The 14,342-nt window shown below is 33.8% G+C and overlaps 2 protein-coding genes across 2 annotated transcripts in view; one reads left to right on the plus strand and one right to left on the minus strand.

Moving 5' to 3' along the window:
• The window catches only part of Slob (Slowpoke binding protein), a 595,498-nt gene that overhangs the window by 529,637 nt on the left and 51,519 nt on the right, over positions 1-14,342 (minus strand). The gene's annotated exons all lie outside the window — the stretch shown is intronic.
• LOC138704445 (lipase 3-like) overlaps positions 13,227-14,342 on the plus strand; it is a 31,258-nt gene continuing 30,142 nt past the window's right edge. The window contains exon 1 of the mRNA XM_069832322.1: positions 13,227-13,325. The gene's annotated coding sequence lies outside the window, so the exon portion shown is untranslated. The remainder of the gene's footprint in view (positions 13,326-14,342) is intronic.

The raw sequence follows: 14,342 nt of genomic DNA on the forward strand, positions 1-14,342 counted from the left end.
TAATAATAATAATAATAATAATAATAATAATAATAATAATAATAATAATAATAATAATAATAATAATAATGATAATAATAATGATAATAATAATAATGATAATAATAATAATAATAATAATAATAATAATAATAATAATAATAATAGTAATAATGTCGCAAAAAATATGTACGATTTAATAACCCATCTCCAAATTTGCTTGGACGCTAAAATTAATTAGAACGGGTTACATAAAAAATATAACTCGATAGATATATCACATATTTGTACATATTTTATCAGTATCATTATTATCATTATTATTATTATTATTATTATTATTATTATTATTATTATTATTATTTCAAAACTCAGAATTAATTGGAAACAGCATGTCAAGAGAATGCCAACAGAAAGATGGCCAAAGACAGTGCCTAGGCCTACCGTCCTCCTGGACAACGATCCGTGGGAAGACCATAAAAAATGGCATGAGACCATTGAGACCGCAACAGACCACTAGGTCTAGTGCTTGAATTGGATGATGATGATGATGATTATTATTATTATTATTATTGTTGTTGTTGTTGTTGTAGACTCACAACAGTTGGCACGGCAGAGAACAAAACACACTTCGGAAAACGTATTTATTGTCTTTCACGTGTTAAATTTTATTTATTCATTCATTTATTTATTTATTTATTTATTTATTTATTTATTTATTTATTTATTTATTTATTTATTTATTTATTTATTTATTTATTTATTTATTTATTTTATTCTGCTGTAGTTAAGGCCATCAGGCCTTCTCTTCCACAACACCAGGAATACAAATACAATAATATAGAAAAACAGAGAAAAAAACACTATATACAAAATAAATCCACACAAAAAATAAAGAGAGAGAGAAAAAAACACTATAAACAAAGTAAAGCCACACAAATATATACACAGGTAGCAGTCACACAAACTTTAAATGAGTGATTAAGTATCATAATTAATTGTATCCTAACTAATTGACATTATAAACAAGAAACTTATATTACTTTGTTAACACGTTTCGGCCTGCTATTGGCCATCTTCAGAACTGGTTGTTGCTGGTCTTGGCGCCTTTTGTTTTGTTGCCTGTGAGAGTGTGTTTGTGTAGTGTAATGTGGAGTCAAAGAGTGTGTGTGTTCTGAAATTGAGTTGTGTGTTGAGAATTTCATTTGGATATGTTTTAATGTGTCTGTATTTAACACTTGAAAGACACATAATACGTTTTTCGAAGTGATATGGTGTTAAAAGTTGTGTAATCAAGATGTACAAAACACACATTCAGCATGCGATACTGGAGAACAGGAGAATCACCATCACAAAACTTGCGCATGTCACGTGGAACAGTTAGCCGCAGTATTGAGCAGTTGGGATTTCACAAAGTGTGTGCACGATGGGCTCCACGAAACCTTTCTGAAGACCACAAAGCTCAGAGAATGGCTTGTGCCCCGTCATTCTTGCAGCAACATATCATTGGCGGCCAAGATTTTCTTCAGCGTATTGTCGCTGGTGACGAGTCATGGGTTCACCACCATGGGTAGTAAGAATGAAGCTTAAGTACTTTCTCAAGGTTTATACTTATGAGTAAGAGCACTTACTGTGATTATATACTCGTAACCACTAGAACATACTCATATTCGTAAGAATAAAGACATTCTACCTAACGCGAATATATACTCATCTCTACAGCCTTCTTGATCGTTTAAAAGTTAGTATGTACTCGTGTTATCTATCCTCTTTGACCACATTGCACCGTGATGCTCAGTTTTTTTATAGACTTTCAAATGTTATCCACATGCTATAGTGGTTTGTGTTTTGCTTTTTGTAATTTTGATAATGTATAAATAAATAAATGAATAAATAAATAAATAAATAAAATAATAAAATTAATTAAATAAATGAATAAATAAATAAACATGAAACAGAGAGTGAATCAGATAAGTGACGTTAATAAAACAGGAAACAAGAAAATAGTACTGGGAAATCGTCATTACGGGATGTTGGATAGAGATTACAATCCATTTCTAGAATTCCAGTTATGCTAATTCTATTTTTTATTATGGAGAGTTATTTATATATAATTTAAAGTTACAAGTAATTGCATTTTGCAATTCAAGTTTTACAAATAAACTGTAATTGTTAATTATATTTAACAATACAATCTAACTTCATAATTTGATAGCCTTCATATTTTTATAGGTTATGTTTTTTATGAATAACAAATACGTGTTTAACCTTTTTCACATTCACTTTTGTGAAGCGTTAAAGGCTTCTGAAGTTTCTGTATTTTTCCATGAGGTACTACAGCGTTCATAAATGCTGCCATTTTTTTTTATTTAACTTTAAACTGAACACAAATCAACAAATATTCAGAATTGAACCTGCTACAAACCATACTCAGAATAACATGAGAACGGACTTATAAATATTAGAATACACTAGCTTTTATTCTTACCAAGCATGAGTATATATTCTGTACAAGATGGACACTTGAGTATATTCTACTATGCTTCCATGTTATGAGTATGTAATCAAAAATGAGTAGGTACTCAATTGTTTTTATTCTTACTAACAAAAGTATATACTAAAAAAAAGTCTAGTATATACTATATACTCATGTTTATTCTTACCACGGCATACCCCAGAAACAAAAAGGGCAAGCATGGAGTGGAAGCATCCAGGTTCTCCACCAACCACGAAATTCAAGGTCGCGAAATCGGCTGGAAAAGTGATGGCTACTGTCACTGTATTAACTGTTACTGTATTAACAAATTACTAGTAGAGTATGGACTGCAGATGCAGAGAAATTCAGCAGTAAAATGGCAATATTTTAATATGAATACGTTATATTTATTTTACCTATCCCCAAACACACACGTGTGGGAAGCGTACTCATCAATTCAGCACACTTCACAACAGACAAATGTGTAAAGTACACACAATATGCGTTTACATGACGTGAAAGATAGCATTGAAATTGGCAGCTGCCTCATATATTACATTTTTGCACGATCATGTTTTCTGTTGTATTTACAGCTATTGGGCTATTCCATCTCAAATCGACCGAAATATAGAGAAAATTGACCATGCAATTTTTAAATACAATGAAACTTTTTCTGTCCGTAGATAACTGAAGGGTACACGGGAAAAACGATCAAGGTCCATCAAAAATCGAAATTGAGTTATTAATGCTATCTTATAGTGGAAAGAAAGTACTATTGTGTGGTCTAGCTAGTAATAAGAAATCATCGTTCTTGACATTCCACTACGTCAATTTCTATTAAATACACACATAACAAAGTATTAAGTGCTTAAATTTTAAATTCGTTTTTCTCGAAACTTTCTAAAATGGACCTTGATCGTTATTCCCATGTACCCTTCAACTGTGATATAATGCTTCGTGCAAAGTTTGAGGCATCAGAACTTCATAGTATTTAAATTAATAATATTTAAATTTATCGTATTTTCATAAAATTAGCAACTTTAAACTGTTGTAGCTCCGAAACCCTTTCACCCAATGATCAAAATCATGATTTATTTTGATGTTGAGAAGTTAAAGTTTATATTGACATGTAAACAGTTTTTCTTACTTTTTATGGAAATGGAGAAATTTAGATTTTTCTTCATTAAGACGCCTTTGGCCACGAAAAAATATTTTGAAAATATATGGTTAGATTCCGCATTGAAAGTACAAATAAACACATTTTTTTTACTGGTGCACCGTTGATAAGGAAGTATTGAAAATATCAAATAAAGAAAATAAATTGTACCCCCGTGAACTAACCAGCTGACTGTGAGACGGGAGGTAGTCGAGACAAGCAAGGCCAGGAGACAAACACGTGATGTGTCATCTAGCAGTCATGACTGGGCTAGCTTTATCACAAGTTTTCATAAACACAGGAGTAAAATGACGCCCAATGCTCGCTTATCTTCAGCTCTCGGCTAGTGCGTGCGGTACTGCGCCGTTCAAGTCTAGGCGTGTGAAAATAATTTAGTTAATAACCTCGAAACTTATTGCCGAGCCACTAAGCAAACAATGCCGAATCCCTCTTAATAATGCAAGGTTTTTTCTCAATATTTTTTTACATTTTTACAAATAGCCAAAAAGCCTAAAAACAAGTAAAATCAGATTATCTGTATCTCTGTATATAATAAAAATAAGGATTACTTCTTAACATAACCTACCAAATGTCAGCTTCAAAATAAGCTCTCGTTCAATGTTCTGCAGTAAATGGTTCCAGAGTTCTGGGCGCTGAAAGAGGCTTGTTTTTCTAAAATACGCTAAATTTGTCGCTCAATAATACGAAAACCGTTTGACTTTCGATAGTATATTTTTGAAAATGCACTCCCCTCAGCACCTTGTATAAATAGGGGAAAACTTTAGAGTATAAAAAAATGCGAGGTTTTTTACTGATCGATTTCATATGGAACATCCCTATTGTTGTTAAGCCTTGAAAGTTAGAATTCCCACACAGAAACTTGTTACTAGAGAAACCATTCTTCATAACATAAAACTATACTGAAATAGACGAATTGTAATCACTTATACTTACTTATTTGCCATTACAGTGTAGTTTTGTAAAGGGTCTGGAATAATATTGCTCTAAGTTTTCATTGAAAAACACATTGTTTTTGCAATAAATATGATCATGCAAAAAATGTTGTACAATAGACGTTTGTGAAGTGCATTACAAAATCTCGGAAATTGAAAAAATACAAAATCTTGGAAATTGAAAAAATAACAAACTTTTCCTCGATTTTGTAAACAACACTTCCCAACCTTGTCCATATATCTATAGCCTACTAATAATAAATCTGTAGCCGAAATGTTTCTGATAATTTTCGATTTTCCAAAAATAATTGGTCCTAACATATATAATTAACCACCCTGAAACCGAAAATAGCTTTTTTCATATTTTTGTCTGTCTGTCTGTATGTTTGTTACCTTTTCACGCGATAATGGCTAAACGGATTTAGATGAAAATTGGAATATAAATTAAGTTCGTTGTAACTTAGTTTTTAGGCTATATGGCATTCAAAATACATTATTGAAAAGGAGGGTTATAAGGGGGCCTGAATTAAATAAATCGAAATATCTCGCTTATTATTGATTTTTGTGAAAAATGTTACATAACAAATGTTTCTTTAAAACTAATTTGCGATACGTTTTATTCCATGAAAAATTTTGATAGGACTGATATTTAATGAGATAAATGAGTTTTAAAATTAAAATAACTGCCATCTAAGGCGGTGTATTGAAATGAAAAACAAATGACTTTGTCTATAAGGGGCCTTGGACACAACAATCGAAAACTATGAAACATAGCCTACAGACAATGTAATTAATATCGGAAGCTAAATTAACCGATTTGTATAATTAATTATTATTTCATCATTGGAAAGTGTAGTTTCTTTGGATGGACATAATGCTATAATGTTATTACAGTAACTTGTGAGTAAATTGAGGACAGGTAAGATTAAAATAGCTTCTTATGCACAGAAAACTGATAGGTTATTCTGTATATTTATTTCCTGTATTTCTTAAAATAATGTTTATGAACATATTCATTTTTATCTCCGAGAATTAACGAACTACGAGAGTGTATTGATTTAGTATGCAGTAATTGTACGTTAGCTTAGCAATCCATTATTTTATAATTCAAATTTTAACTATGCTCAATTGAATCGTGTTAAAATACATAAAATATATATGCAATAAATGCAATGCAAAAAAATTGGGTAATGAGCCAAGCAGATTAAGTTGCGCTGTTGTAAAAGTTGTTCCTCCTGAGATTCAAGAGCTCCCACAACAAATTAAAAACTTTCTAATTCGATATTAAAATTAAATTAAGATAGTTATTTATATTTATATCAGCTAGTGGCTTGTGCAGCAAATGCTGCTGCAAACTAAGTTCGTAGACGTTCAAATAAAAATTTTTCAGATTTATTTTCAATGAAGAATACTTGTCTTTTTGATAGTTTTTGCTTCCATAATAATGAAACATACTCTCTCTGAATGGATTTTTTAGACCAAATACTTTTTCTTGAACCCATCCATCTTCAGTTTTTGAGTTTCAACGCGAAAACACAAGTATCAATGTCAGGACGATAGCAGTAGCTATTTCAGGTCATTGTGGATTGTAGGCAAAAGTTAAAAAAATGTCAGGTTTGCTAAGCTTTCGAGCAATAGCATTTTCGTATAGCTGCTGCATGTAGAACTTGAAATGTAGAGCGTAAAATCATTTTATCCTAATAAGAGATCTTGCTGAAATGATCTGGAGACTACAAAATTTTCTAGGCCTCTTATTTTATCAGTAAGTAATACCTTTTTATCTTTCCTTAGGAACTGTAATTTCTGCGCTCTCTCGAGCCAATACTGAAGACAATGACACATATCAATATCTACACTACACCGCCATTAAGCATATGAAAAAGACCCAACCCCACTGGGTTAATAAGTATAAAAATATTTGATTTTTAATCACAATATTATTATCTTACTTAAGTTTTGTAGTTATATATAGAAGCCACTCAGTAAATTATAGAAATGAAGATCTAAATTAAGATATTCTCTACATTTACTTACATAACCTCAAAACGTTTCACTTTCATGTCATCAATATAGCATCAATATTATGTGCAATTAATGAAAAATAGATGCATCATGATACTAACTATAATAATATTTAATTTCTAATGATAACTTAATAATGTCATCAAACCACCTCAAGTTTCGTAGATTTGAATATCCAATACACAGCTGTACTCAGAAAATTATACACTGCAGAATCAGTTTTTAATAACAAATTGAATTGAGCTCTAAATATGTTGGCAATCCTGCAGGTCATGGCCTTCGTGTAATAGCCTATTGTTTATTGTAGTGTGTGTTTTGTTCTGAAATTCAATCAAGTCGGCCGTGATTCAATGAAATTAGTTCTCAAAACTGACAACAGATGGATTTTGGAAAATAGGAAAATTATGTAGGAAAATTGACATTTTACTGAAAACTACTACTTTTCCGAAAAACTTTGGATGCCAGGCATGAAAATGAGGGGTCACTCATTAAAATCCGTTCAGCCGTTTTCCCGTAATTTCCATTACCAGTTCAAATTATATATATATATATAGATTATTATTATTATTATTATTATTATTATTATTATTATTATTATTATTATTATTATTATTATTATTATATAGTTAATGCCTTGATCTTAATATATAAACTACAAAACTTGCGGAAGATAATAATATTGTTATTAAAAATCAAATATTTTTACAGTTATTAATCAAGTGGGGTTGGGTCTTTTTCATATAGGATACTTAATGGCGGTGTGGTGTAGATTCAGTATTGGCTCGAGAGAGCGCAAAAATTACAGTTTCTAAGGAAAGACCAAAAGATATTATTGCTTACTGATAAAATAAGAGACCTAGAAAATGTTGTAGTCTTCCGATCATTTCAGCAAGATCTCTTAGCAGGATAAAATGATTTTACCCTTTACATTTCAACTCTACATGCAACAGCTATACCAAGATGCTATGTCTATTGTTCGCAAGCATAGCAAACCTGACTTTCTTTAACATTCACCTACAATCCACAATGAACTGAAATAGCTATTGCTTTACTCCCACATTAAAAACACTGTCCTGGCATTGTTACTTGCGTTTTCGCGTTGAAACTCAAAAATTGAAGGTGGATAGGTTCAAGAAAACGTATTTGGCATAAAAAACGTGTTTCATAATTATGGAAGCAAATAACTTTCAAAATGTCTGGTATCTTTCATTGAAAATAAATCTGAAAAAAATTTATTTGAACGTCTAATGAACTTAGTTTGCACCATTTGCTGCATAAGCCACTAGTATCGTAATATACTATTTCAGATTATCCCGTTCAGTTGCATAGTTCACAATATTAAGTGATACTTTCTCAGATATGAACAAAAATGAGTTCTGTCACCCTGTGATGTAATATAAAATAAACATAGATAAAAATCGCATAAAGTTCATACTTACTTACTTACTTACTTATTGGCTTTTAAGGAACCCGGAGGTTCATTCCCGCCCTCACATAAGCCCGCCATTGATCCCTATCCTGAGCAAGATTAATCCAGTCTCTATCATCATATCCCACCTCCCTCAAATCCATTTTAATATAATCTTCCCATCTACGTCTCGGCCTCTCCAAAGGTATTTTTCCCGCCGGCCTCCTAACTAACACTCTATATGCATTTCTAGATTCGCCCATACGTGCTACATGCCCTGCCCATCTCAAACGTCTGAATTTAATGTTCCTAATTATGTCAGGCGAAGAATACAATGCGTGCAGCTCTGCGTTGTGTAACTTTCTCCATTCTCCTGTAACTTCATCCCTCTTAGCCCCAAATATTTTCCTAAGAACCTTATTCTCAAACACCCTTAATCTCTGTTCCTCTCTCAAAGTGAGAGTCCAAGCTTCACAACCATATAGAACAACCGGTAATATAACTGTTTTATAAATTCTAACTTTCAGATTTTTTGACAGCAGACTAGATGACAAAAGCTTTTCAACCGAATAATAACAGGCATTTCCCATATTTATTCTGCGTTTAATTTCCTCCTGAGTGTCATTTATATTTGTTACTGTTGCTCCAAGATATTTGAATTTTTCCACCTCTTCGATGGATAAACCTCCAATTTCGCATAAAGTTCATAAATCTTATAATTCCTATATAAAAGTTAATACTACGTATGCAACAAACAAAAAGGAAACTAAAACAATGAAAATGTACACCTCTCCTGAATATACGTACGCTTTTGAGAGTAAAGAATAATTATTCTCATTTTAGTTGGTTATTTTATGAGGCTTTATCAACTGCTGTGGTTATCTAGCGTCTGAGTGATATGAAAGTGATAATAGGTTTATTCGCACAGCAGTTCCAGACTGGTTTGAACAGTTCCGAGCATGCGCACATGGATTTTACTATTCGCACAGCGCAAACTTCAAACTCTGACTGTTTCTGACTAAGTCACGCGTTCGTACAGCATGTCAAACTATCACAAATCGATTCCTGATAGTCGGAATTGATTTGGGAATCAAATCTCTAATCACAGATGACGCATGCGCATACTTTTTCCATTGTACGTTATTTACAACATAACCTATACGAGTATCCCCTAACAGTCTTACTAATAAACCGTGTATAGTTTTTATACGAGACTTATGCAGAGTTGAGACAGAAAACGTTACTAATAAACCATGAATAATCGATGGACGTATAAACAGGCTGTAACTATACAATGGGAATTGCTTTGCAGTAGTTATATACACGAAACCCCTTGTTTAAGTGTTGTATATAACGAAAAAATGGCCGCGCTCTAACAGCTGTTCGTATCGACTGTCATTTTATGACGATGGTTACCTTGTAACCACAGAAGAACAAACCAAAGATCACAGAATTATTAGAATAATGTTGCTGTAGCTTGTACTCTTTCACCAAAATGTAGTGTGGTAATCGATTAGAGCCAGTTGTACTATCGATACTTAACACGCCACACTACAGCGCTCTACCGGATGCAATAGAGAACCTGAGATATTCTATTACCTTTCGTAGTGAAGTAATGACGAAACTATGACGTAGCTGTGTAACAGTCATACTGTTATACACGACGTATGTAGTGATTATTAGTAAGGAATTTACACACGACTTATAAACGAGCTACTCATTGTATAAGTATAAGACAGTTAAACGTCTGTATATAGAGTTTTTATTAGTAAGACCGTAAATAAATAATCAATTGTAGGTATTTTAGTATTGTCTTCATATAATTGGCATTTTTCAGGAAGGTAATACTATATACAGGGTGTTTTCGGACTGGTGTTACAAACTTTCAGAGATGATGGGGAAGGGCACATGTATCGATTTGAGATAAGGAACCCTGGTCCGGAAATGACTGAGTCAAAAGTTATAAGCAAAAATAGTTGTGTGGAAATGGAATTGTAATTTGGCACCACGTGCCCTCCTTCCCTTAACGTTAACCTTCGGAACAGTCGTGGAAAGATCGTATGGGCCGGATATCTCCTACGTGGGTACTTGTACCGATACAATCTGTGAGCTTGTCTACTGTTCCCATTGGCTCATCCGTATTCGAAAATCAGGTCTGCTTATTCCGCTCTCGTGTACTCCTCCATTTCACTAGGACTGATCGACTGGACACTGCAACTTGTACACATACACTGCTGTCTACAGACGTGCGTATCAGGACCGACCATGTCCGTTACACATTACGCTATCTGCATTGCTTTAGTGTAGTTTCCTGTCGCCATCCATCAGACAGCGCGCTGAACGGAATACTGTAAGTAGACAACGTAAACAACGTCAGATGAATACAGTAGTGTAAGATGTACAGATAAATACACATAAATAAGATGTACAGAGGAATAAAATTATTTCATTTTCACACCACAAATTTTGCTTGTAACTTTCGACTCGGTCATTTCCGGACCAGGGTTCCTTACCTCAAATTGATACATGGGCCCTTCCCCATCATCTCTGAAAGTTTGTAACACTAGCCCGGAAACACCCTGTATAAGCGTGCGTAATGTTCTAAAGTTTTACCGCATAAGTTATAAGCGGATTATTATTTTCTATTCGATAGCTCTAACATTTAATTCTGTGGATACGTCATGTCAAGCTATTTTGATTTAACTTATAAAATATATAGCATAATATTTCCCCAAAAGTCTTTTTCCCTTAGGCCTTCTAACTAACACTCTATATAAATTTCTGGATTCATCAATAGGTGCTACATACCTTGCCCATCTCAAACGTCATGATTAATGTTTCTAATTATGTTAGGTGAACAATACAATGCGTGCAGTTCTGCGTTGCGTAACTTTCTCCATTATCCTGTAACTTCATCCCTCTCAACCCCAAATGTTTTCCTAAGTACCTTATTCTCGAACACCCTTAACCTCTGTTCCTCTCTCTCAAAGTGGAGAGTCCAAGTTTCATAACCATAGAGAACAACCGGTAATATAACTATTTTATAAATTCTAACTTTAAGTTTTTTTCGAAAGCAAACCGCATGACAAAAGCTTGTCAACCGTCTTTCTCCAACTAAAGTAGTGGCAAAAAAAAAAAAACCCAGACCGACCCTTGTAGTTGATTTCAGAGCCTTGTTCACTCCAGAGCACGATAGACTGGTAACTAAGACTTTCGTGGTTCGAATCCTGCCTGAGAAGGAAACTTTTTTTTTTTTTTGTTCCTTAACAAATTTATTCCCAATACTTTTCGATTGCTGGTAAAATTCATGTTCCGGGAATAATAAGTTAATTAAGTAGTAAAATATCGCTGCAATCGAAAAGTACTGAGAATAAATTTGAATAAGCAACAAAAAAAATTTCCTTCCCAGGCACGATTCGAACCACGAAAGTCTTAGTTACCAGTGTATGGTGCTCTGGAGTGAACAAGGCTCTGAAATCATCTACAAGGGTCGGTCCGGTTTTTTTTTTCTTTTTTTGCCACTGAACGTATCTAAAAAGACAAGGTCTCCAACACGGCACTGCAGAAAATTACAGCTTCTGAGAACATCACAGAAAAAGCCCTCGTAACGAAGTGGAAGTGGGGTGGTCATGTAGCAAGGCAGCAACAAGGCAGATGGGCGCGAGAAACCACCATGTGGGACCCGTACATAGGAAGGAGAACACAAGGCAGGCCAAGAAGAAGATGGGCAGATACATTCAAGCACCAGCCGGGAGGGAACTGGTCAACCATCGCCCGCAACAGGAACGAGTGGAGACAGATAGTGAACAAACTCAAACAGAACTAAAATTTGACAAACTGTAGTGTATCTCACATAGTGAATGTGAATGTAAATATTGTTCACGTGAAATAGCTCATCATGTGAACCACACCAACCGAGCTTCCCCTCCTGTAGGAGGCCCTAGCCCTTCATGGGACACAGTGGCTTCATTCATTCATTCACTGAACATATAACAAATATTCGAAGTCTTATAGCATTAACTTGGTAAAGTTTTTAAAATTTCCACAATCGTAATTAAGTCTCTCGTGATTTTTAATTCGCTATACAGTAAAACCCCGATTATCCGTCACCCTATTAACCGATTGGTGGATTATCTGACTGTCTTTCTCGCTCGCAGATATAAATATGAAGTACTGTACATTATATTAGTACGAGTGTTTTTTCTTTTTATAAATCTTTACCCTTACTCATCATGGCCGTACTGTCTAACTTCTATCCAAAGTATCTTCTACAAGCATCAAAAGAAAACATGTTGTACTACGGAAAAAAGTGCAAGAAATTGAGTGGTTTGGGAAAAGAGAAAATGTGGTTCATTTCACATCACAATACGAGATAGGAATTACAACTGTACGCGATTTAGGCTAATGAAAAAAATATATAAACTATAAAATTTGTAAATCTACAACATGAGACCTCTACTATTCCTAACTTTCCACATACAGTCGTCATAAAGAGTTTCCTTAGCCATTAAAAACCCGTCGTTGAAAACCAGACTTTAGTACAAAAAATAATGTTTTAATAACTGACTTATCGGAAAATCAAATATGAATTGTAAAAAAAAAAAAAAAAAAAAAAAAAAAAAAAAAAAAAAAAAAAAAAAAAAACAGACTTAAATTATTGAGCTTCTGATCCACTACCTAGCGTATTGAAAGAAAAGGCCATGGAGGAAATTAGGAAAATAGTATGTAGTTAGTTTATGAAAACTTTTTATGGTGCGGATTATCCGTTTTTTTGCCTAACCGTTCAGTCCACTCCCTTCATTACTACGGATAATAGAGGATCTACTGTAGTTTACTTTCCTACTAAAAAGAATTTGCAAATCCATAGTTATATTCTCATAATATGTGGACGATTGCAGTTAGCCTACGTAAGTAACTTTCAATATTTTGTCAACTTCCCTTATCAGTCCCAGTAACTAGTTACAGCAACGTGTTACATAACAAAAGTTGTGTAACATAGCCTTAGCTTGCCAATCTTACAACGTAAACACATTCTCAAACATCTGAACGTGAAGCCTTGGGAAGGTACATTGTTCAAGGCAAATAGTGAGTCAATAATAATGACATCAGTTATTGATTAGGTTGATGGATTTAAATCATTTTCTGTACCTACAGAACTAAAGTGTATTGGAACATATCGCACCTGTGTAAACCTTCTACGTTAAGATATAACACCGTGTCGAAAATCTCTAAAGTAGTATATAAAGATACGCAGTCGATAATCAGCTTGAGAACGGAAGCAAGTGGCATAAAATCGTGCTGAAGTTCCTACTCAAGCAGTAGCAACACAAGGTACATTCACATTATTATAAAATTAGTATATCAGTGTTATTATTGCCTCGTCCAGGTTTAATAAACATTTTGATAGGGGATGACTGCACAATTTTCTCGTTCCACGGCAAAATTAAAACTAAATCACAGGTTTAAACAGGAGGGAGATAAAACTAGGCCGAAAGAGATATTACGTTCGCCTTCAACTCGAGGTTCGCGAGTTCAAAACCAGCAAATAACGATACTTGGCATGGCTTCCTTTGAAAAGGAAGTGAATTTACTAAAAGAAAAGACCTCCGTGTTACAAATGGAAACAAAAAATCATGAGACTTCTAGGCAAATTCACTTGTAGTGTATTTCTTGTTCATATAGTTTTCAGCTTTGGGGACATAAGTATCTGCAGGCTAATATCTCGATAAGAACAGATTCGGGATAAATCTATAGGAAATACGAGAACAGGCACACTAACGCCCGGTTTCTGCAAAGACAGTTACCTGTACATACATAGTTATCTACGATTTAACGCGCTGATAGGTTTGAAACGAGTTTCCGAAACAATTATCGTCATCTTTACAGCTATCTGTGCTTCAACTGGTAACTGTGCCTCGGCTGTAGTTACCTGGCTGATTCGAACAAATACCCTGCATTACTGTTTCGTAAACTATAACCATTGATATTAAATAACAATATAAACCGGAATTAATTAATTTACTATATTATCGGTATAGTTTAAAAAAATTGGCGTTTTATTTACGTAACTCACGGTAAATGTTCTACTTTCTATGATATATCAGGATGATAATGTGTGTTTGTAAAGACAATTTCGAATAGTTTAAGCTTAATTTTCGTTATAAACTTCAGATTCTAAGTCGTCAGTCAAGGAGTATTTTATTCTTGGGTGCTCTACCAATGCCAATGGTATTTCGGTCTCCGAAAAGTCCATTTGAACACATGAAAGCATTCATATGGACGGATGTAAAATATTTTTACATTAGGCCTACCAATATGGCTGCCATAACCACCACAGCTGACTACGGT

The sequence above is a fragment of the Periplaneta americana genome, chromosome 8 (genome assembly GCF_040183065.1).
Source record: "Periplaneta americana isolate PAMFEO1 chromosome 8, P.americana_PAMFEO1_priV1, whole genome shotgun sequence".
Taxonomy (NCBI): Eukaryota; Metazoa; Arthropoda; class Insecta; order Blattodea; family Blattidae; genus Periplaneta; species Periplaneta americana.